Source organism: Microcaecilia unicolor, chromosome 3 (assembly GCF_901765095.1).
Source record: "Microcaecilia unicolor chromosome 3, aMicUni1.1, whole genome shotgun sequence".
NCBI lineage: Eukaryota > Metazoa > Chordata > Amphibia > Gymnophiona > Siphonopidae > Microcaecilia > Microcaecilia unicolor.
This window is the reverse complement of record NC_044033.1, coordinates 349,998,428-350,019,672: the sequence shown is the minus strand read 5'-3', so window position 1 is coordinate 350,019,672 and position 21,245 is coordinate 349,998,428. Positions and strand designations below refer to the sequence as shown.

General features: G+C 44.7%; 4 non-coding genes across 4 annotated transcripts; 2 read left to right on the top strand and 2 right to left on the bottom strand.

Moving 5' to 3' along the window:
- Nucleotides 1-2,498: 2,498 nt before the first annotated feature.
- On the bottom strand, nucleotides 2,499-2,570 carry TRNAE-CUC. Its single transcript has one exon. It is a non-coding gene; the product is annotated as a tRNA-Glu (tRNA).
- An 856-nt stretch (nucleotides 2,571-3,426) lies between these two features.
- TRNAE-CUC lies at nucleotides 3,427-3,498 on the bottom strand. Its single transcript has one exon. It is a non-coding gene; the product is annotated as a tRNA-Glu (tRNA).
- A 1,010-nt stretch (nucleotides 3,499-4,508) lies between these two features.
- TRNAE-CUC lies at nucleotides 4,509-4,580 on the top strand. Its single transcript has one exon. It is a non-coding gene; the product is annotated as a tRNA-Glu (tRNA).
- An 849-nt stretch (nucleotides 4,581-5,429) lies between these two features.
- TRNAE-CUC lies at nucleotides 5,430-5,501 on the top strand. The gene has a single exon. It is a non-coding gene; the product is annotated as a tRNA-Glu (tRNA).
- The last annotated feature ends 15,744 nt before the right edge of the window (nucleotides 5,502-21,245 follow it).

Genomic DNA, 21,245 nt, shown 5'->3' with positions numbered 1-21,245 from the left:
CTATTCTAAAAGAGGAGACAAAAGTTAACTACTGCTTCCTTATAGAGTTGCTATAGAGATGTTAAGTTTCTCTTGCTATTGACTCCAGGGATAGTGTTTGATCGAATTGTTCTAGGCAGAGAAGGAAATAAGGTGTTACCTGGTCTTCCTCTCATGGTTGTAAAAAAGGTAATTCTCTCCTGGATAGTAGCCTTACTTCAAAGGGCATGGGAAAGAATTCTGTCTCCTGACCATATTCAATGGGAGAGATTGTGGGCAACAGGGCAAGAGGAGGAGTGCAAGCCAGCAGGCTGTTCCCATGATTAGAAGGAAAAAAACCTTCATTTCTCTCTGTCCAACATATGAGACATTAATTTCTGTACATTAAATAATTGGAGGCCTTCCACCTCCTACAACAAAAGCAAAAAGTTTCCAGGTGGCTAATAAGCCCATCAGCAGCTGAGGCTCAGCTACAGCAATCTAAATGCAGCTAAGGGTGAGGCTAGCTGCCAAACTTCCAAGCAAGACTGGAGGGCTAAAATATCTGGACCGGACCGAAAAGAGAGTCTGGAAAGTCTATGGCAGCCACCGGTTCTGGCCACCAGAGGACGAGAGGAGCACAAACCAAGGAAACAGTCACATTCTTGAGACATTGCCATACTGGGACAGACCAAAGGTCCATCAAGCCCAGTATCTTTTTTCTAACTGTGGCCAATCCAGGTCGCAAGTACTTGGCAAGATCCCAAAACAGTAAAACAGATTTTATGATGCTTATCCTAGAAATAAGCAGTGGATTTTCCCCAAATCCATCTTAATAATGGCCTATGAACTTTTCTTTTAGGAAATTATCCAACCTTTTTTAAACTCTGCTAAGCTAACTGCTTTTACCACATTCTCTGGCAATAAATTCCAGAGTTTAATTACATGTTGAGTGAAGAAATATTTTCTCCTGTTTGTTTTAAATATATTACTTAGTAGCTTCATTGCGGGCCCCCTAGTCCTAGTACTTTTGGAAAGAGTAAACAAGCAATTCATGTCTACCCATTCCACTCAATCTCAGTATTTTATAGACCTCTATTATATCTCCCCTCAGCCATCTCTTCTCCAAGCTGAAGAGCCCTAGCTGCTTTAGCCTTTCCTCATAGAGAAGTTGTCCCATCCCCTTTATCATTTTCATCGCCCTTCACTATACCTTTTCTAATTACGCTATATCTTGTTTGAGATGTGGTAACCAGAATTGCACATAGTATTTGGGGTGTGGTCGCACCATGGAGTGACACAAAGGCATTATAACATTCTCATGCTTGTTTTTCATTTCTTTCCTAATAATTACTAACATTCTATTTGATGTCTTAGCCGCTGCTGCACACTGAGCAGAGGTTTTCAATGTATCATAAATCATGACACCTAGATCCTTTTCCTGGGCGGTGATTCCTAATGTGTAACCTTGCATCATGTAAATATAGTTTGGGTTCCTCTTTCCCTCATGCATCACTTTGCACTTGCTCACATTAAACGTCATCTGCCATTTGGATGCAACCAACCGAAACGTTGATGGCCAACTTGGAGTTGATGCTCCATATGCAGGATTGCTCTATCCTGCACCCTCCGGGTGTGACTGGCATAGCTAATCATCTCCCACCTTAAAATCGCTTTTGCAGCCTCCCAGTATAGTACAGGATCCCCCTCATGGCTACTATTGTGGGTCTTATAGTCATTCCAACAGTGTATTAACTTCTCCTGATAAACAGGGTCATGATATAAAGTCAGTGTGAACACCCAGTGACCCCTGCGCCGCCCCCCCCCCACTCTGGGGGTGACCACTCAGCCCATACTCATGCATGGTCCGACAATGCATAAGGCCCGACAGCCCTGCAGGTTATACCAGAGAACAGAGTAATGGAAAACAAAAAGTAATCAATGTGGGATTGTGTGCCATCCATTCATGAGAAGTGTGTGTAGTTGCAATTAGTCTGGTGAAAAATCCTCCAGAAATCCACCAAGTCCAACAGATGGCAGAAATTCAGTATCCCCTGGAACTCATTTAATCTTTTTTTTAGATTTTACCTTAATTTGTTGTATCCTTTTCAAGACTGCTAAAAATAAAAATTAAAAAAGAAGTGGTACTACTTCAGCCTATCTCTTATGACACTACAGTTATCAGGTCTTTTTGTTAAATCATGCAAAATTGCTTGCACCCTGCCTGCAGCTTCTCTTCCCGCCCAATGAATCACTGATAGCATTGCAAGAAGTTATAGGGAGTAAACCCAGGGTAATAAGCAGGAATAAAGGGCAAGACATATACTTCAATTGACTGCTTTATTCACAACCACCCGAGGTCCCGAGTATGACTTGCAAAAGCCAGTTTAAATCCCTGCAAGAGAAGCCAGATAAGATGCTATGATCCAAATGAAATGAATACATTTAAAGCACACTGTTTTCATATTTATATTTGAAAAAAATAGCAGCTGAAAACGTGCCTAAAAGTATCCATTTCTGAAAATATTAAAAAGATTTTCTTCCCTGACCGGGAATCGAACCCGGGCCGCGGCGGTGAGAGCGCCGAATCCTAACCACTAGACCACCAGGGAAGGTGTTGATGTTGTTCTGCAACTTCACCTTCTGTAACCCACCCTTTGTAATTGGTGTTTTAGATGATTTTTCATTGCATTGAAAGCTCTACATGGCACTCCATGCAGGACGTTTCCATTTATCTTCTAGCGGAACCTTGGTGAACTGAACTGGGACAGAAGGGATGAATTAAAAAGCCAGAGCAACAAACCACCCTACAGCACTTCCGTCGTGAGGTTGGACTGCAGATACGCGTAAGTAAACCATAAGAGCTTGGTTTACTCTTTGCAGTGAAACAATTTCAGGGCTTTCTTTATTCGCTTTTTGGTTGTTATTCTGCATGACTCAAATGAGTGTCAGCGATGAGACAGTAAATGCATCTGGAAAGAGTGTATTTGATGTACTTTTTTATTGCTTAGGCTGGCTGGCGCTGAAGTTGGATAAGTTCAGTAGGAGTGACTTGTATTTTCACTGGTTTTGGATCTTTTCTAGTTAATTGATTTACTGTGGCCTTTTTTTTTTTTCTTTTCAGACTGTCTTTATTGTCTGGTGTTGCAAAAAAAAAAAAAACATTTTAAAAAATGGAAGAGTTCGGTTAGGTTAGTGTTAGATTCGAACCAAGAATTAAACACTATTTTTGAAATTGAATTAAATCCAGATTGCATTCGAAAGTAATATTTAAGACAGTGCAAACACAGAAAACACAGTAATTTTTAGGCTGTTACCAGACTCAGATATTTATTGCTGGCCCCTAGCAGTGAATATGCAGACCTGGTGGATCCAGTGGGAGTTCCATAGGAGTTACCAGACTAGAGGTGTGACCGATCCTATGAGTCCAGTATCCTATTTTCTTTAGTTCACATCCTAAAAGTTCTCTTCCCTGACCGGGAATCGAACCCGGGCCGCGGCGGTGAGAGCGCCGAATCCTAACCACTAGACCACCAGGGACCTGAAAAAGGGCTTTAGGAATCTCTTTACCCACTATGGAGAGAAAAATGTATGTTTACTACACATAACAGTAACTTAGTCACTCTCATAATCTGCACCCACTGATTGAGATAAGGCTTGGAAGCGAGTGCCGGTAAACGCTAATACTGCAAAGTATTCAAATAATTTTATTCTGTCTTCCTCATAGTTAGCAATGAACCTTTTTGAAGTAAACACCTCTGTGTAGGGGGGGCTGGTGGCAGAGGAATGGTATCCTGCAATGATTTAATGCTGGTTTATGGCAATTAGATTTGGAAAGACAACTTTAGGCTAGGTTCTGTGTTTGCACTGTCTTAAATATTACCTGCAATTGCAATCTGGATCTAATTCAATTTTTAAAAATAGTGTTTAATTCTTGGTTCGGAAGCTAATACTAACCTAACAGAACTCTTCCATTTTTTTAAATGTTGCTTTTTTTTTTTTTTTTTTTGCAACACCAGACAATACAGTCTGAAAAGAAAGAAAAAAAGGCCACAGTAAATCAATTAACTAGGAAAGATCCAAAACCAGTGAAAATTACGTCACTTCTACTGAACGTATCCAACTTCAGCGCCAGCCAGCCTAAGCAATAAAAAAATGCATCTAGTACACTCTTTCCAGATGCATTTACACACTGTCTCATCGCTGACACTCGTTTAATTCATGCAGAATAACAACCAGAAAGCGAATAAAGAAAGCCCTGAAATTGTTTCACTGCAAAGAGTAAACCAAGCTCGTATGGTTTACTTGCGCTGTATCTACAGTCAAACGTCACGAGGGAAGTGCTGTACTGTGGTTTGTTGCGCTGGCTTTTTAATTCATCCCTTCCGTCCCAGTTCAGTTCCCCAAAGTTCCGCTAGAAGATAAACGGAAATGTCCTGCATGGAGTGCCGTGTAGAGCTTTCAATGCAATGAAAAATCATCTAAAACACCAATTACAAAGCGTGGGTTACAAAAGGTGAAGTTGCAGAACAAGATCGATACGAGCATATTCCCTGGTGGTCTAGTGGTTAGGATTCGGCGCTCTCACCGCCGCGGCCCGGGTTCGATTCCCGGTCAGGGAAGTGAACTTTTAGGATGTGACCTAAAGAAAATAGGATACTGGACCCATAGAATCGGTCAGACCCGCTAGTCTGGGAACTCCCACTGGATCCACCAGGTCTGCATATTCACTGCTAGGGGCCAGCAATAAATATCTGAGTCTAAATGATCTGGTAACAGCTTAAAAATTACTGTGTTTTCTGTGTTTTCACTGTCTTAAATATTACTTTCGAATGCAATCTGGATCTAATTCAATTTAAAAAAATAGTGTTTAATTCTTGGTTCGGAAGCTAACACTAACCTAACCGAACTCTTCCATTTTTTTTTAATGTTGTTTTTTTTTTTTTTTTTGCAACACCAGACAATACAAACAGTCTGAAAAGAAAAATAAAGGCCACAGTAAATCAATTAAGTAGAAAAGATCCAAAACCAGTGAAAATTACAAGTCACTCCTACTGAACTTATCCAACTTCAGCGCCAGCCAGCCTACGCAATAAAAAAGTGCCAAATGCATTTACACACTGTCTCATCGCTGACACTCGTTTGAGTCATGCAGAATAACAACCAGAAAGCGAGTAAAGAAAGTCCTGAAATTGTTTCACTACAAAGAGTAAACCAAGCTCTTATGGTTACTCGCGCTGTATCTGCAGTCGAACGACACGAGGGAGGTGCTGTACTGTGGTTTGTTGCTCTGGCTTTTTAATTCATCCCTTTCGTCCTAGTTCAGTTCACCAAGGTTCCGCTAGAAGATAAACGGAAACGTCCTGCATGGAGTGCCATGTAGAGCTTTCAATACAATGAAAAATCATCTAAAACACCAATTACAAAGGGTGGATTACAGAAGGTGAAGTTGCAGAACAACATCAACACCTTCCCTGGTGGTCTAGTGGTTAGGATTCGGCGCTCTCACCGCCGCGGCCCGGGTTCGATTCCCGGTCAGGGAAGAAAATCTTTTTAATATTTTCAGAAATGGATACTTTTAGGCACGTTTTCAGCTGCTATTTTTTTCAAATATAAATATGAAAACAGTGTGCTTTAAATGTATTCATTTCATTTGGATCATAGCATCTTATCTGGCTTCTCTTGCAGGGATTTAAACTGGCTTTTGCAAGTCATACTCGGGACCTCGGGTGGTTGTGAATAAAGCAGTCAATTGAAGTATATGTCTTGCCCTTTATTCCTGCTTATTACCCTGGGTTTACTCCCTATAACTTCTTGCAATGCTATCAGTGATTCATTGGGCGGGAAGAGAAGCTGCAGGCAGGGTGCAAGCAATTTTGCATGATTTAACAAAAAGACCTGATAACTGTAGTGTCATAAGAGATAGGCTGAAGTAGTACCACTTCTTTTTTAATTTTTATTTTTAGCAGTCTTGAAAAGGATACAACAAATTAAGGTAAAATCTAAAAAAAAGATTAAATGAGTTCCAGGGGATACTGAATTTCTGCCATCTGTTGGACTTGGTGGATTTCTGGAGGATTTTTCACCAGACTAATTGCAACTACACACACTTCTCATGAATGGATGGCACACAATCCCACATTGATTACTTTTTGTTTTCCATTACTCTGTTCTCTGGTATAGCCTGCAGGGCTGTCGGGCCTTATGCATTGTCGGACCATGCATGAGTATGGGCTGAGTGGTCACCCCCAGAGTGGGGGGGGGGGGGGGGGGGGGGCGCAGGGATCACTGGGTGTTCACACTGACTTTATATCATGACCCTGTTTATCAGGAGAAGTTAATACACTTTTGGAATGACTATAAGATCCACAATAGTAGCCATGAGGGGGATCCTGTACTATACTGGGAGGCTGCAAAAGCGATTTTAAGGTGGGAGATGATTAGCTATGCCAGTCACACCCAGAGGGTGCAGGATAGAGCAATCCTGCATATGGAGCATCAACTCCAAGTTGGCCATCAACGTTTCGGCTGGTTGCATCTTGACAGTGATAAGCAGCAAGTTCTTGAAGTACCGGCGGCCCTGAATGAATTACTTCATGCTTGTAAATCCTTGGCTTATTCTAAATATCAGCTGTATAAACACGGCTATAAGAGGGGTCAGTTGATGGCTCGGCTCATTGCCAATAAAGAGGGCCCCAGAAGTGTCCGCAGCTTCGAACGGGAGGAGGGAAAATACTTACCTCTGATGAGGAGATCTGTGCAATATTTTGGGAATATTACACCAACTTGTATGCGGCTCCTGAGGAGGCGGGTCTTCCTGGATGCATGTACCTGGAGGGTCTTCCGCTACCTCAGCTTACTCAGGCCTAGGTGGCTCTCTTGAACAGCTCAATACAGCCTGAGGAAGTCTCTTGGGCGACTGGGCAGGGTCCCTTGTTGAAGGCTCCTGGGCAGGATAGGAATGCAATTGGAATTTTATAAATTGCTGGGGGACTGTATCGTGGGTTCGCTGGTGAAGGTATTTAATATAATGGTAGAGGCTCATGTCAACATTCTTCCTAATTTCGGAAGGGAACCCTCCAGACCTGAATCTTACCTGCTGATTTCCTTGCTCAATGTGGAGGCGAAGTTGTTGGCCAAGATATTGGCAAATCGCCTAGCTCGCATCCTTCTGACATTGATTGAGGAGTCTTAGGTAGGGTTCATTCATGGGCATAGTTTGGGGGGGCGGGCATTGCCCCCTCAAACGCAGGACCAGCACAACGCGGTCTCGGCCCCTCCTTCCCGCCCTCCTCTCCCCGACAGCCCTCCTCTCCATTCCTTCCTGCCTCACCCGTGAGTTTAAATCTTTTATTTTCAGCAGTAACGACAGTGAATAAACCAGAACAGCAAGCAGGCTCACTTCCAGCCTTTCCCTTCCCTCACAGCAGGGGCATATCTGAGATTCGGTGGTAGAGGGGGCAGGGGCTAGAGTGAGGGGACACATTATAACCCCCCTGCCCCGCTGCCGTTGTCAACGTGCTCCGATGTCAAACTCCGTCCAACTGGAAGGATGCATCATGCAGCTTTAACAGCACGAGGATGAAGATGAAGTTAAAGAAGACCTCAGCTGGGCTTCAGCTGAAGTAATAGTTTAAAAAACCGGCAGGAGCGGACCTCGGGGTAGGTGACGGCGGTAGGCGGGGAAAGGGTTGGCGGTAGGTGGGGGAGGGTTAACGGCAGTAGGGGGGTCCGGGGCGAAATCTGCGGGGGCCCAGGCCCCTGTGGCCCCACGCAAATACGCCCCTGCCTCACAGTCAGTGTCCTGCCCTCGCAGAAACAGGAAATACATCATCAAGGAAAGCGGGACACTGTCTGTGAGGGAAGTGAAAGGCTGGAGGTGAGCCCGCTTGCAGCTCTGGTTTCTTCACTGTCATTGCTGCTGAAAATAAAAGGTTTAAACGCACGAGGGGGGACAGGAAGGAATGGAGAGGCAGAGAGGGTTGGGGGGGGCAGGAAGGAATGGAGAGGCAGAAGAGGGCTGTCGGGGAGAGAGGCAAAATCACTGGACATGGAGGGGAGGGAAGGGGCAGAGGAGAATCGCTGGACATGGAGGGGAGGGGAGAGAAGAGAAATCGCTGGACATGGAGGGGAGGGCAGGAGAGAGAGAGGAGAATTGCTGGACATGGGTGGATGGATGGAGGGGGCAGGGGAGAGAGGACATTTGTTGTATATGGATGGATGGAGGAGAGGGCAGGGAGTTGCTGGACATGGATGGATGGAGGGGAGGGAAGTCAGGAAGGAGATGCACATGGATGGAGGGGAGGAAAGTGAGGAGAAATGCTGGACATGGATGGAGGGGAGGGCAGGGAAGAAAGGAGAAATGCTGGACATGGATGGAGGGGAGGGGAGTGAAGAAAAATGCTGGATATGGATGGAGGAGAAACTGCTGAATTTAAGGGCTGGAGTGTAACACTTAGAGGGCAGATACTGAAACATAAGGAAGGATAGGGACAGGGCTACAGATGGTAGACTGGACGCATAAGGACACAGGAGGATGGTGAGTGAAAAAATATCAAATGGAAAGAAGACACTGCATAAAACAGAAGATACTGGGACCAAAGCGAATAGAAAAACTACATGATCAGACAACTAAGGTAGAAAAAAAGTATTTTATTCAGTATTTATTAATTACATAGTAACAGAGTAACGTGGAGGGGCATAATCGAAAGGCGCCGGCCATCTCCGGGGCCGGTGCTGCAAGCGAGCGGAGCCAACCGTATTTTTGAAAAAGATGACCAGCCATCTTTTTCTTCATTAATATGGTTGGCCACAGCCAAATGCCAGAGCTGGCTGGGTTTGAGATGGCCAGGATCGATTTTCAGCGATAATGGAAACTGAAACCAGCCATCTCAAACCCGGCCAAATCCAAGGCATTTGGTTGTGGGAGGAGCCAGCATTTGTAGTGCACTGGCCTCCCTCACATGCCAGGACACCAACCGGGCACCCTAGGGGGCACTTCTAAAAAATAAAAATAAAAATAGCTCCCAGGTGCACAGCTCCCTTCCCTTGGGTGCTGAGCCCCCAAATCCCCCTCAAAGCCCACTCCCCACAACTCTACACCACTACCATAACCCTTATGGGTGCAGGGGGGCACCTACATGTGGGTACAGTGGGTTTGGGGGGGGGGGGTTGGAGGTCTCCCATTTACCACCACAAGTGTAACAGGTAGGTGGGGATGGGCCTGGGTCCACCTGCCTGAAGTGCACTGCACCCACTAAAAACTGGTCCAGGGACTTGCATACTGCTGTCATTGAGCTGGGTATGACATTTGAGGCTGGCAAAAAAATGATGTCAAGTGTTTTTTTTTAGGGTGGGAGTGGGTTGGTAACCACTGGGGGAATAAGGGGAGGTCATCCCCGATTCCCTGCGGTGGTCATCTGGTCAGTTGGGGTACCTTTTTGAGGCTTGGTCGTGAATAAAAAGGGACCAAGTGAAACCAGTGAAATGCTCATCATCGCCGTTTTTATTTTTTCCATTATCGGGCAAAGCCAGCCATCTCTTAAACACGCCCATTTCCCGCCTTCGGTACACTGCCGGCACGCCCCCTTGAACTTTCGCCGGCTTTGTGACAGGAAAGCGGCGAAGGTATCAAAAAATCGGCTTTCGATTATACCGATTTCGCCGGTTTCCGGAGATCGCTGGCCATTTCCCGATTTATGTCGGAAGATGGCCGGCGTTCACTTTCGAAAATGAGCTGGATAGTAACATAGTAGATGACAGCAGAAACAATGTGGAAGCAATCCATATTGTTCCAGATATTAATGGGTTTAATTAGAACATTCTGTTTGAAAGCACAGGGTAAAATATTTGCCTTTTAGCATGTATAAGCTAAAAGAGAGCTAAGTCTCCAAGGGCACACTCCAGGCGCTAATTACGAAATTCAGGGCAAGATGCATCAACAAAACGTAAAACAACAGAAAATGTAAAAGTCATTACCGTTTTAGAAAAAACGAAGGATGCACTAAAAAAAAAGACGTACATGTTCGGCGCGGTATCCAAACGTCGGATGCATGAAAGTATCGTTAATCTGGTGTAATCTCCACCAGCGGTAAAGGAAACGCATGCGCACAATCACCAAACCTATGATATCACCTTGCCCGAAGACGCTGTGCCGCTCACCCCCGCTTAAATCAGCTGACATCGGAGAGTGCAGTTGAAAGCGTACATCGCAAAAATAGCCTTCCATTTTTGGCCATTATTCACACCCAAATAATAAAAACGTCTTTTTTGGCTGTGCTTCACAGTCAGCTAAGAGATCTGGAAGTCTCTGAGCCAATCACAGTGCGTTTAGCTCAGAGACTTCCAGGTCTCTCAGCTGAGTGAAGCACGGCCAAAAAGGAAGTTTTTATTATTTGGCCAAAATGGAAGGCTATTTTTGGCCAAAATGGAAGGCTGTTTTTGTGATGCACGCTTTCAACTGCACTCTCCGATATCAGCTGATTGAAAACCCAAAATGCAGTGGCGTACCAAGGGGGGGGGGGCGGTGGGAGCGGTCCTCCCCGGGTGTCAGTGGGTGGGGGGTGCTCCGTTGCTGACTGCAGTCAGCCCTCATCTCCTCTCCATCCTGTGCCTTTAAAATAATCTGAAAAGCAGCATGGCAGACAGCGCTTTCGCGTTTGCCCTGCCTGCTTGTAAAAGAAAGCGCCGGCAAACCTCCTCGTCGATGTCACGACGTCGCGTCGGGTCTTCCCTCATTGGGTCCCGCCCTCGCGGGGGGCGGGACCCAGTGAGGGAATACCCAACGCGACGTTGCGACGTTGCGACGTCGACGAGGAGATTTGCCGCTTTCTTTTACAAGCAGGCAGGGCAGACACGAAGCGCTGTCTGCCATGCTGCTTTTCAGATTATTTTAAAAGCCCCGGATGGAGGCAGGAGACGAGGGCTGTCGTCAAAGGTGGTAGGTGGGTCGAGTTGGGGGGGGGCTTAGATGGGCGAGGAGGGTTTCAGATGGGAGAAGGGGACTTGAGAGGGGGGCCTCAGATGGGAGAAGGGGACTTGGGGAGGGGGGTCTCAGATGGGAGAAGAGGGGAGAAGGGGACTGGGCTGGGGAGAAGGGGGTGGGGGTTCTCAGATGGGAGAAGGGGACGTGGGGAGGGGTTTCTCAGATGGGAGAAGAGGGGAGAAGGGGCCTGGGCTGGGGAGAAGGGGGGTGGGGGTCTCAGATGGGAGGAGATGTGGGGAGGGGGTCTCAGATGGGAGAAGAGGGGAGAAGGGGCCTGGGCTGGGGAGAAGGGGGGTGGGGGTCTCAGATGGGAGAAGGAGATGTGGGGAGGGGGGTCTCAGATGGGAGAAGAGGGGAGAAGGGGACTGGGCGTCTCAGATGGGAGAAGGGGACGTGGGGAGGGGGGTCTCAGATGGGAGAAGAGGGGAGAAGGGGACTGGGCTGGGGAGAAGGGGTGGGTGTCTCAGATGGGAGAAGGGGACGTGGGGAGGGGGTCTCAGATGGGAGAAGGGGACATGGGGAGGGGGTCTTGATGGGAGGGGACGTGGGGTGGGGAGGGGGTCTCATGGGAGAAGAGGAGAGAAGGGGACTGGGCTTCTCAGATGGGAGAAGGGGACGTGGGGAGGGGGGTCTCAGATGGGAGAAGGGGACATGGGAGGGGGGTCTCGATGGGAGAAGGGGACTGGGGTGGGGAGGGAGTCTCATGGGAGAAGAGGGGAGAAGGGGACTGGGGTGGGGAGGGGGATCTCAGATGGGAGAAGAGGGGAGAAGGGGACGGGTGGGGAGAAGGGGGGGGGGGGGGAGGGGCCATGCGAGAAATGGGAGCCATGCCTGTGGCTGGTGGAAAAATGGGTCTGGAGCAGAAAAGGGGTCCCTAATGCAAGGCATGTGGATGAAGGGGGCTGGAACTGGGGGCTGAAAAGGAGGGTAGGTGGGATAAGGGGGCTAGTACTGGAACTGGGGGCTGAAAAGGGGCAGAGGCTGAAGCTGGGGGGACTGGGGGCTGAAAGGGGGACAGGGAGAAGTGGCTGGGGCTGAAGCTCGGGACTGGTGAGAGAAAAGGGCTGGGGCTGAAACTGCGAACTGGTGGGATAGTGGGGCTGAAAAGGGGGAGCAAGTGGGAGATGTGGGCTGGGGCTAGAACTAGGGGCAGGTGGGATAAGAGTGCTGGAACAGAGGACTGCAAAAAGGGGCAGAGAGAGAGAGAAGGGACAGACGATGGATGGATGGATGGGGGAGAGAGGGAGGGCAGACCCTGGATGGATGGGGGGAGAGGGGAGGGCAGACCCTTAATGGATGGGGGGTGAGGGAGGGCAGACCTTGGATGGATGGGGGGGGGGGAGAGAGGGAGGGCAGAAAGTGAATGGAAGGGGGAGAGAGAGGGCAGACAGTGAATGGAAGGGGCAGGGAGAGAGGGCAGACATTGGATGGAGGGGACAGCAGAGAGGGCAGACACTGGATGGCAGAGAAAGAACGAAGACAGATGCTGGATGGAAGGAAGACTGAAAAGAAGATGAGGAAAGCAGAAACCAGAGACAACAAACTGTAAATAAAATATATATTTTTGTTTTTTTTTGCTTTAGGATAAAGTAGTATTGTAGCTGTGTTAATAAATGTTTATAATAGAACATGTAAATAAAGTAATCTTTTTATTGGACTAATTTTAATACATTTTGACTAACTTTCGGAGAACAAAACCCCCTTCCTCAGGTCAGGTTAGGACACTGTAACACACTATACTGTATTGACCTGAGGAAGAAGGTTTTGGCCTCTGACAGCTAAATGTATTAGTCCAATAAAATGGTATTTTATTTTCTATTTTTGTTTTATTTCTATTTGTTAATTTGTAAAGTGGTGATTGGTATTTGTTAGTTTTTTTTTTCCAAATTTACATCTGCTGCCTTTATATTTTGCACAGTACTAGGGGACATTTTCTGTTTCTGTGGTGTTGCATTGCATGCAGAGTCTGGCATCTTGGGGGTTCAGTTTAATTTTTGCCTAAATGGAAAGTTTATGATTACTTGTTCTATAGTGGATTAGGGTGTATCTGTGTTTGTGAAAAAGACATGACTTTCAGTTGGCATTGACTGTGCAGGATTGACGATCTGTACTATCTGTCTGGTTTCGTTTTACAATAGGTGAATTGATGTTCTAGTGCTCACTGTAGTGTTTAAGATTTCTTTTTCCATGTGTGACTCATAGAAATGACTGCTTATGGTATGGTAGAATTGCTCTATAGGGTCCTGAGTGTTTTGTATTCTTGGTATGCCTAGTACTGGAGTTTGGAGGGGGGTGTTAAAAATGACCGGCCCCGGGTGTCAACTACCCTAGGTACGCCACTGCCAAAATGGAAGGCTATTTTTCTGATGGACGCTTTCAACTGCACTCACCAATATCAGTTGATTGAAAAACGGGGAGGTGAGCAGCATGGCGTCTTTGGGCAGCGTATATGACATACTTTTTTGACAATTTTTCGATCTAGCGCAGCCCCAACGAGAGGTACAACCTCTCGTTAAATTTTCTGCCGATTTCCACCGTTAAGGCAATCGGAAAAGGTTAGTGCATCTCATTACAATAGGGTTTCTGCACAATTTGCTCATCTGCATTCCGTTTTCGTTAGCTGCTACCACCGTCAGAAAATGGCCTTTAGTGCATGCCACGGTTTAAATCTTGTTCGTTAAAGGGTCGTTAAAGGCTTGTTTAGTTTAGTGCATCTGGCCCTCAGAGGTACCAAAAACCCAATTCCGGGCATATTGGAGCTAACAAACCAAATAGTAGGCCCGCAGGCCTGGAAGGCACTATCTGGATAGTGCCAGGGTACTCAATGACTTTCAGTGGTACCATCTCCCGGATTCTATATAGCGCATCTTAAGTTGCGTGCCCAAATCCAGTCGTATTCTGGATTTGCGCGCACAACTTAATTAGTTATTAAACCAATCAGTGCGATAATTGGGGGACAGGGTGGATTATATAAGAACATAAGAGTAGCCATACTGAGTCAGACTAATGGTCCATCTCAGTTTTTATACCTATAGCCAAGCCTGTCTTCTCTAACCATTTTAGGGATTGGCTGTATTGGAAATCCCGGTTTACTCCACTTGAGCTGGAGGGTGCTTATTATGTCCCATATCAGTTTCGTTCTCTTTTACATATCCCTGGTTCTCAATTCCCCCACGGCTACGCAGTAGTCTGCTTTTGCAATCCTTGCAGGAGTTATGGTGCTTATTTATCCGCAGTTAGGGTGGGAATCCCCTGGTTACGGATTGATTACCTTAAGGAACAATGTGGCTTTTGATCCAGGGATGGACAGTAAAGTCTTTCCCCTTTGGGAAAATAAAAAAGTAGTACATCTGGAGCATGTCTTAGATGATGAGGGGGCTCTTTTGGGATATGAGGATCTTTAGCGTAAAGTAGAGGATAGATGGAGTAATAGATTTGCCTATTGCCAGTTCAAGCATTATGTTGCCATGCTGGACTGTGATCAGCTCAAGCAGTGTATGGGTAGTAAGATTTGTGAGTATTTTGATTGCATTTTGGAGAGAAGGATTTCCATCTGCAGTGCTCGTAGAGCCCTACGCACCATGGACTGTCCAAAATATGGCTATTTGTTGGAGATGGACGACTGACCTGGAGGAAGATTTTATTGGCTGGGACTTAATGATCAATCTTCATGGCATCCCTAAACTCGCACAGTGTGCCTGGTTGAAGGAGTGTTATTATCAAGTGTTCCTTCGGGCTTACTGCTCCCAGGTCTAGCTTTTTAGAGCAGGGGACATACATACATCCATGTGTCTCAAATATGACCAAGCGGAGAATACCTTTGCGCAGGCCGTTTGACACTGTAGGAAAATACAGGGATTTTGGTCAGAATTGGTGCGTTATTGATCTTCTGTTTTGCACAGGCAGATGCCTTTCTCTGCAGCAGTGCTCCTATTGGACCAACCAATATTTTGTCAGGGGTGGAATAAACACACTATCTGCTTGCTCCGGAAAATGTGTTTATTGGCCAGGAAATGTATCATGCAACCTTGGACCTCTTCTGATCCACCAACTTATTGGCACCAGAGGAACCTTGTCCAGTTGTTGGCTTCCTGGGAGGCATGTGATGCTTGGGGTCATCCCCGGAAGCGGAAGCAATTTTTGCAGATCTTGGGACCTTATTTGGTTAGTCTTCACCCTTGAGGCCATAGCCTTTCGTTAAACACTTTGTAGTAGGGCATATATGTTCATTTTGGGCAGTTTGCTCTTCCCAAATGCAGGAGCAGATGGGTAGGGAAAGGGGGGCTTTTGGGGGGGGTAGTAGGCTCAGAGAGTATAAGAACCAGGCCCTTTGGATTGATGGTATCTGCTATGGGGGGAGGAGGTAATGGGAGGGGGGTTTGAGTGGGGGGTGTGGTTCCCAGGTGAGGACTGGGGGGGGGGGGGGGGGGGGGGGGAAGTTCCTAAAACCTTGGCAATATTGTCTTGTCTATCAGTTCCTTTGCATGTGATTTTCTGTGCTTGCATAACTACTGTTGGTAGTATTTGAGGATTTGTTATTATGTCATCAAAAAAAAGTTGAAACAAAAAGATTTTAAAAGATTATAAATGATTCTAATAAGAATGAGACATTAAGGGCTTGTTCAAGGGTATTAGACATCCTAGTTGAAAATTTTAGTTTTCTGTACAGCTCAATTAACTTCAGGCTCCTAGAGGGTTTGCCATTATCATTATTATGCTGGTGGTGCTGTACTAGATAATTAAACTCAATAATCATGATTATCCCCAATACTGTCCCCCAAGAGGCCAGAATGCTTCCATGGAGTCACCCAAGAGGACAAAAGAGGAGCAATTGAAGAGAGGAGCTGTATTTCAGGACTTACTAGAGAACGAAGAAAGGAGAGGAGAATACAGAAGAATACTTGTATTTTAATTCTCTCTGCAACTCTTTTCCATTTGATTTTCTTCATTTTGTTTCCTGTGTAACGTCTGTGAAGTAACAGATGAAGTATTAATTTTTAAGATCTAGAATATTAAAGGGTAACTATTTAAAAACATTTGTGGGTAGGATCACCTGTTATTTGAATAAGTGCCAATGGCCAGTTCGATATGAAACGTTTCAGTGGCACTGAAGATCATTAGTGACCACCCTGGCATTACACAGATAGGGCTAGATTCTAAATATGGCGCCTGAAATATCTGTGCCGAAAAAAAATTACACCTAAGCATATCCTATAAAGTTCACCTAAATTTAGTTGTATTTGATAGAAGAAGCCTAAACTTCCACGTGTATTATAGAATAAGCCGAATGCCTGTTCGCAACGACTTAATTCAGTCACAGGCCATTACGCTAAGGTAAAATCCTGACGCCTAAATTAGTCATGGACTGGGTGTATTCTATAACAAAGCACATAGAGTTTAGAAAACACCCATGACCCACCCATTCTACAACCCATGGCCACACCCCCTTTTCAACTATGCAACTTAGAATACACTTAGATGTGCGTGTAAAATTCTAATTCATGTCCAGTTAGTGGTCAATAATTGATTGTTAAGTGGCAATTATCGGCACTGATTGGCTTATTAATGACTGGATTTGGGGCACACAGGACTTAAGATGCGCTATAGTAGAATCCGGGAGATAGTACCACGGAAAGTCATTGAGTACCCTGGCACTATCCAGATAGTGACTTCCAGGCCTGCCTGCCTACTATTGGTTTGTGAGCTCCGATATGCCCGGGATTGGGTTTTTGGTACCTGCTGAATTTTGTGACTACACCTGGATGTGCCCTTGGAGACTTAGCTCTCTTTTAGCTTATACATGCTAAAAGGCACATATTTTACCCTAGTGCTTTCCAACAGAATGTTCTAATTAAACCATTAATATCTGGAACAATATGGATTGCTTCCACAGTGTTCCAGATATTTACTGATAGCTGGCAATGCTGATTTTGTGTCAGGATTGTCCGAGTCCCGCTATAAGAGTTGGGGACAAAGGGTTTGACTATGTATTTCATCTCTTGTTGGAGGATGAAACACTCTTGTGTGATTATAACAGTTAACAAATTAGTTAGGGTCATGCAAGCATCAATTGGTGTTCTGTATCTACCAACTCCATTATTGTGCATACTTTTTAACTTCCGAATACGGATCTAGTATTGAAGACTCTGCTTTTGATGAGAACTGGCCTGTCTGGGTGGTACAGAAGGTTTTATTGCAGCTATTATGAGGGAATTAGAAAACTATAGGATTGTCTCCATTTTGCTATGTTGTAGAGAAAATGGGCTCAGGAGTTTGGCACTTATACTGGAGAGGACCTTCAATGCAGTGTATATGGGCTGGTTCTATTTTAGCAGAAAGCACTCAGCTTTGTGGATGTATATCCATCCTTCTAAAGTAAAAAAAAAAAAAGGGGGGTACTCCACTGATGAGGCAGTATCTTAATGTAAGGAGCAGAGGGCACCCTGAAACATTGAATATGGGAGTTGTCTGATGATCAAAGACTTTTGCAACAATATTACATATAGGGCCATATGTATGGCTGAACCTTTACAGTTCACCCCAACAGGTTTTGGATATAACAGATGATATTGCAGAGGGTGTCTGGTGTCCTCCTTAGTTCTCCGTAAAGCCTGCTAGTGGCTAAACATTGCATTTTGTTGCAATGGATGCAGGATTCTCCCCACTTTATGGTCATGGCGTATGCAAATGCATGAACTGCTGCTGCTCATAGAGAGACTTTCTGTGGCCACGACATGCCAAAAAACATTTTAAAAAAATCTGTTTATTGACGTAAATTCAGTAAATACAGACATAATACTGCAACAGGAATACAATACAAGTACAACAAACAGCTTCCAACCTTTTCTTCTGCTGTCAATGAGTTTTTCTTTTATCCCCAATCAACCCGACCCCTCCCCTGGGTGGTTAAGGTTAAAGTATGAAACCAAAAAACATTTTTTGAAGCTCGGAGATCCTTATTTGAATACGTTATCGATGCTACTACTACTACTACTATAAATCACTTCTATAGCGCTACCAGTCATATGCAGCGCTTTAAAATTGAACATGAAGAAGACAGTCCCTGCTCAAAAGAGCTTACAATCTAAATATGCATTCCTCAATTTTAAATGACTTGGAGATATGAGTATTGCTGATTCTTGTGAGAAACAGACAAGACCTTGAGTAATCTCCCTAGAAGAAAGGATTATATTTCACTTGTGTGTGGGGGGGGGGGGGGGGTTAGGTAGGGGGAATTAGGTTGGGAGGAAGGGGAACTTTATAGCTTAAAAATTTAAGTTCGGTACGAAAGTTGTTATTGTAGATGTTTCTTGATATATGGCATAATCTTCTGTGAATATGTGACCTTATTGGATTCACTGGTATCTGACGTAATAAAAAGAAACTTTTCCATAAATACATGATGCCGTGTTGTGTTAGGATACCAACTTCTGTGGTCATAAGCCAACCCAAGCAGGTCACAACATAGTATTATAGTTGTTAACATTTTTATTTGATATCATTTTTCAAGCAAGACCAGATCAACCAGACAGAAGGAGACAAGTAGTAGAATTTTATGGTTTTATAATACGATAAGAAACCCAGAGTTTTGTTAAATCCTGTCTAGTGGGTGCCAACCAGGCAGGAATTAACAAAGATCTGGGGTTTCTTATCACATTATTATCCTTCTACTTCATCCACTAAACTTTAAAAATGTAGTATATAAATCCATTCCATCTGCAGATTTTTCATATATTGGAAACAAATGTGATCTCATCCTGACTACCTACAATTCTGAAAACTATTGAAATTCCATTTCTTTGAAACTCATTTCAAAATCGATCCCATAAGTCCAGACTACAATTAAACAGCTGGCAATTCCAGTTTTTTGTTCTCTCTATGCCCCTTTATCCACAAAATTAACAGTTCTTTTACAAATCCTTCAATATGTTCAATATACTCTGCAATTCTTAGCTAACATAAAATATTATTTCAATAGAGCTGCACTTTATTACTCTGCATCATTAATACAGTTTGTAAGCCACATTGAAATCAAACCCATTTTGGGGATAATGTAGGATGTATCAACTAAACATCAGCCTCATAGATCTCTGAATGCGAGATTGGGATCGCCAATACCACCAATACTGTTCAATGTAATGATGGCGCCAATGGGAAAAAAACTGGAATTAATGGCGACTCTGGCTGTAAAAATTAAGGCTGGTGTTGGGCAGAGTAGAAAATGAAAGGTATGAAAAACAAAACTTAAATGGTTGCATATGTGTTTGCATGTGAAGTGGTGCTTAGTTGGCGACTGGCTGTAAAAATCTCCCCCCCCCCCAAAAAAAATTTAATTTTCATGCTTGAGATTGAGATTCCTTGAGATTTTGATAATAAAAATCAACAGTCATGATCATCCTAACATCCCACCCCCAAATGATCCTGAACAAATGCATAAGTCAACATCATACTTTAAAATATGAAACTTTGATTTTGACTGCAACTGCTCTCTTCCTCCCCTCCCAAAAAGCTGCAGCCTTTGACCTAATGGTAGTATAGCTGCATTAAAAAAAAAAAAGTTTTGCACAGGTTTCTGGAAATCAGCTCAGTTGACAGTTAAGGGCCAAGCTGCCTCCTACTGCTAGGAATGAATGACATAACTGGATTGTTCTGTTAGGATCTGTTGGGTAGTTTTTCCACCCAACCTGGATTGGTCACTGGTAAAAACAGGATGCTGGATCTGATTGATCATTGATCTGACCAAGCCTGGATTTTCTTATGTTCTCATTTGGATATTTTGGCTTTGACATAATAGTATATTTACAGAACTACTCATTGAATCTCCTGGCAAGTTTGTTTTTCATACAGGTGTTTTTTTTTGCCTTTGGGAGGAAGGCTGTAAAAAAAAAAAAAAAAGTGTGGGCTGCATCTTTTTTAATACACCACCAGATGGTGCTCTAACCTCACCCACTGCATTCTTTCTATAGTCGCACATGAAGAGGCATCTGCTCTGCAGATAGTAAGTGGAATGGATGAGGTAGACACAGCTTAAATTGTTCAGAAAAAGACAGAGCCAGTGCAATTATTGGGATTTTGATGTGCAGCTAAATTCTTGAATAAACTTGGAAATTAGGTAAAGTCATTAAACACAGGTCCTGGGCAGACGGGCTACAAACAGCAAAGGGGTTTCTCTATCCCCGTAGCAGTAGCGGGGTCATGGACTCATTTGAGAATCGGAGCTCCGTGTTTCTGTGTTTTGACTGCTTCCATAGATAAATGAAAGGGCCATGTGAGAGCATTTGTACCCCTTCCTCAAAGGGTAACTGACTGGTACAATCAAATTTACTACAGTTTGTGGGCCTTTGGAAGAGTTTGGAGCCCAATGCTTGAGTGACTACAGGGCTTTGCCAGGTCAGCCATTTCTGTAGTGAGGATGACGTTTTGCTAACTCTGGAAGAACAAGTTTGCACCTCTCCACTGAAGACAGTCTCTACCTGATGGGCTTTGCAGAGGAAGGACACCTGAAAGGGTGAATCCCAATGCAGTTAGTGAGGAGCGTAGTGGAAGTGGTGGACAGTTTGATCTGCTGCCGGACTAGCCTCAGAGGAACATGACAATCACCTCTGGAGGAGTGAGTAGTAGAGGTGAAAAGCCTCGGAATGAGGCAGTGAGTAATTTTAATCATTAGTCCTTGGGAATGTGGTAGGGGGAGGATGATCTTTGGCTTATTCTACACCCCCAGTGGCGACCTTGGGTCCGTTATGGACGGAATCTTTGAGCTCTAGGATTGATACTGTCCCTGGGACCCTCTGTTTGGGTTATAGGAGTGAGTTGCCAAAGCTGAACAAGAAATTGAGACCAAGCTAGGAGCTTTAGAGATACAACAGTCTGAGAGCAAGAAATGTAAAGTAGCAGCTGATAAAAAGAGCTGGGGATAATTCTGTGTAAATTGAAGTCCTTTGAGCATTTTTCTAAGATGCTCAATTTAGACGTTTTGAATTTTTCGAGGTCCAGTGCCGGGCCCTTTCTAAAGATACTACAAAGACGTTCTTAAAGTTCCTGCGGAGGCTGTGCCTCCACTTACTGAGGCTTTTTGTTTGCCAACTCCGTCTGTTGGTGTTGGAAGATATATCTGCTCTTCTGGAAGACTTTGCTGAATATAAGGGACAGAGGAACTCTTTGGATTACTTTTGCTCAGGATCCCAACAAAGATTTGGACATTAAAGCTTTTCTTTAAATTTCAGTCTAGGATCTAATCAGGGGTGTAGCCACAGGTGGGCCCCATCCAGTTTTGCAGTGGCCAGCCTGGTTGCTTTTCACAGGG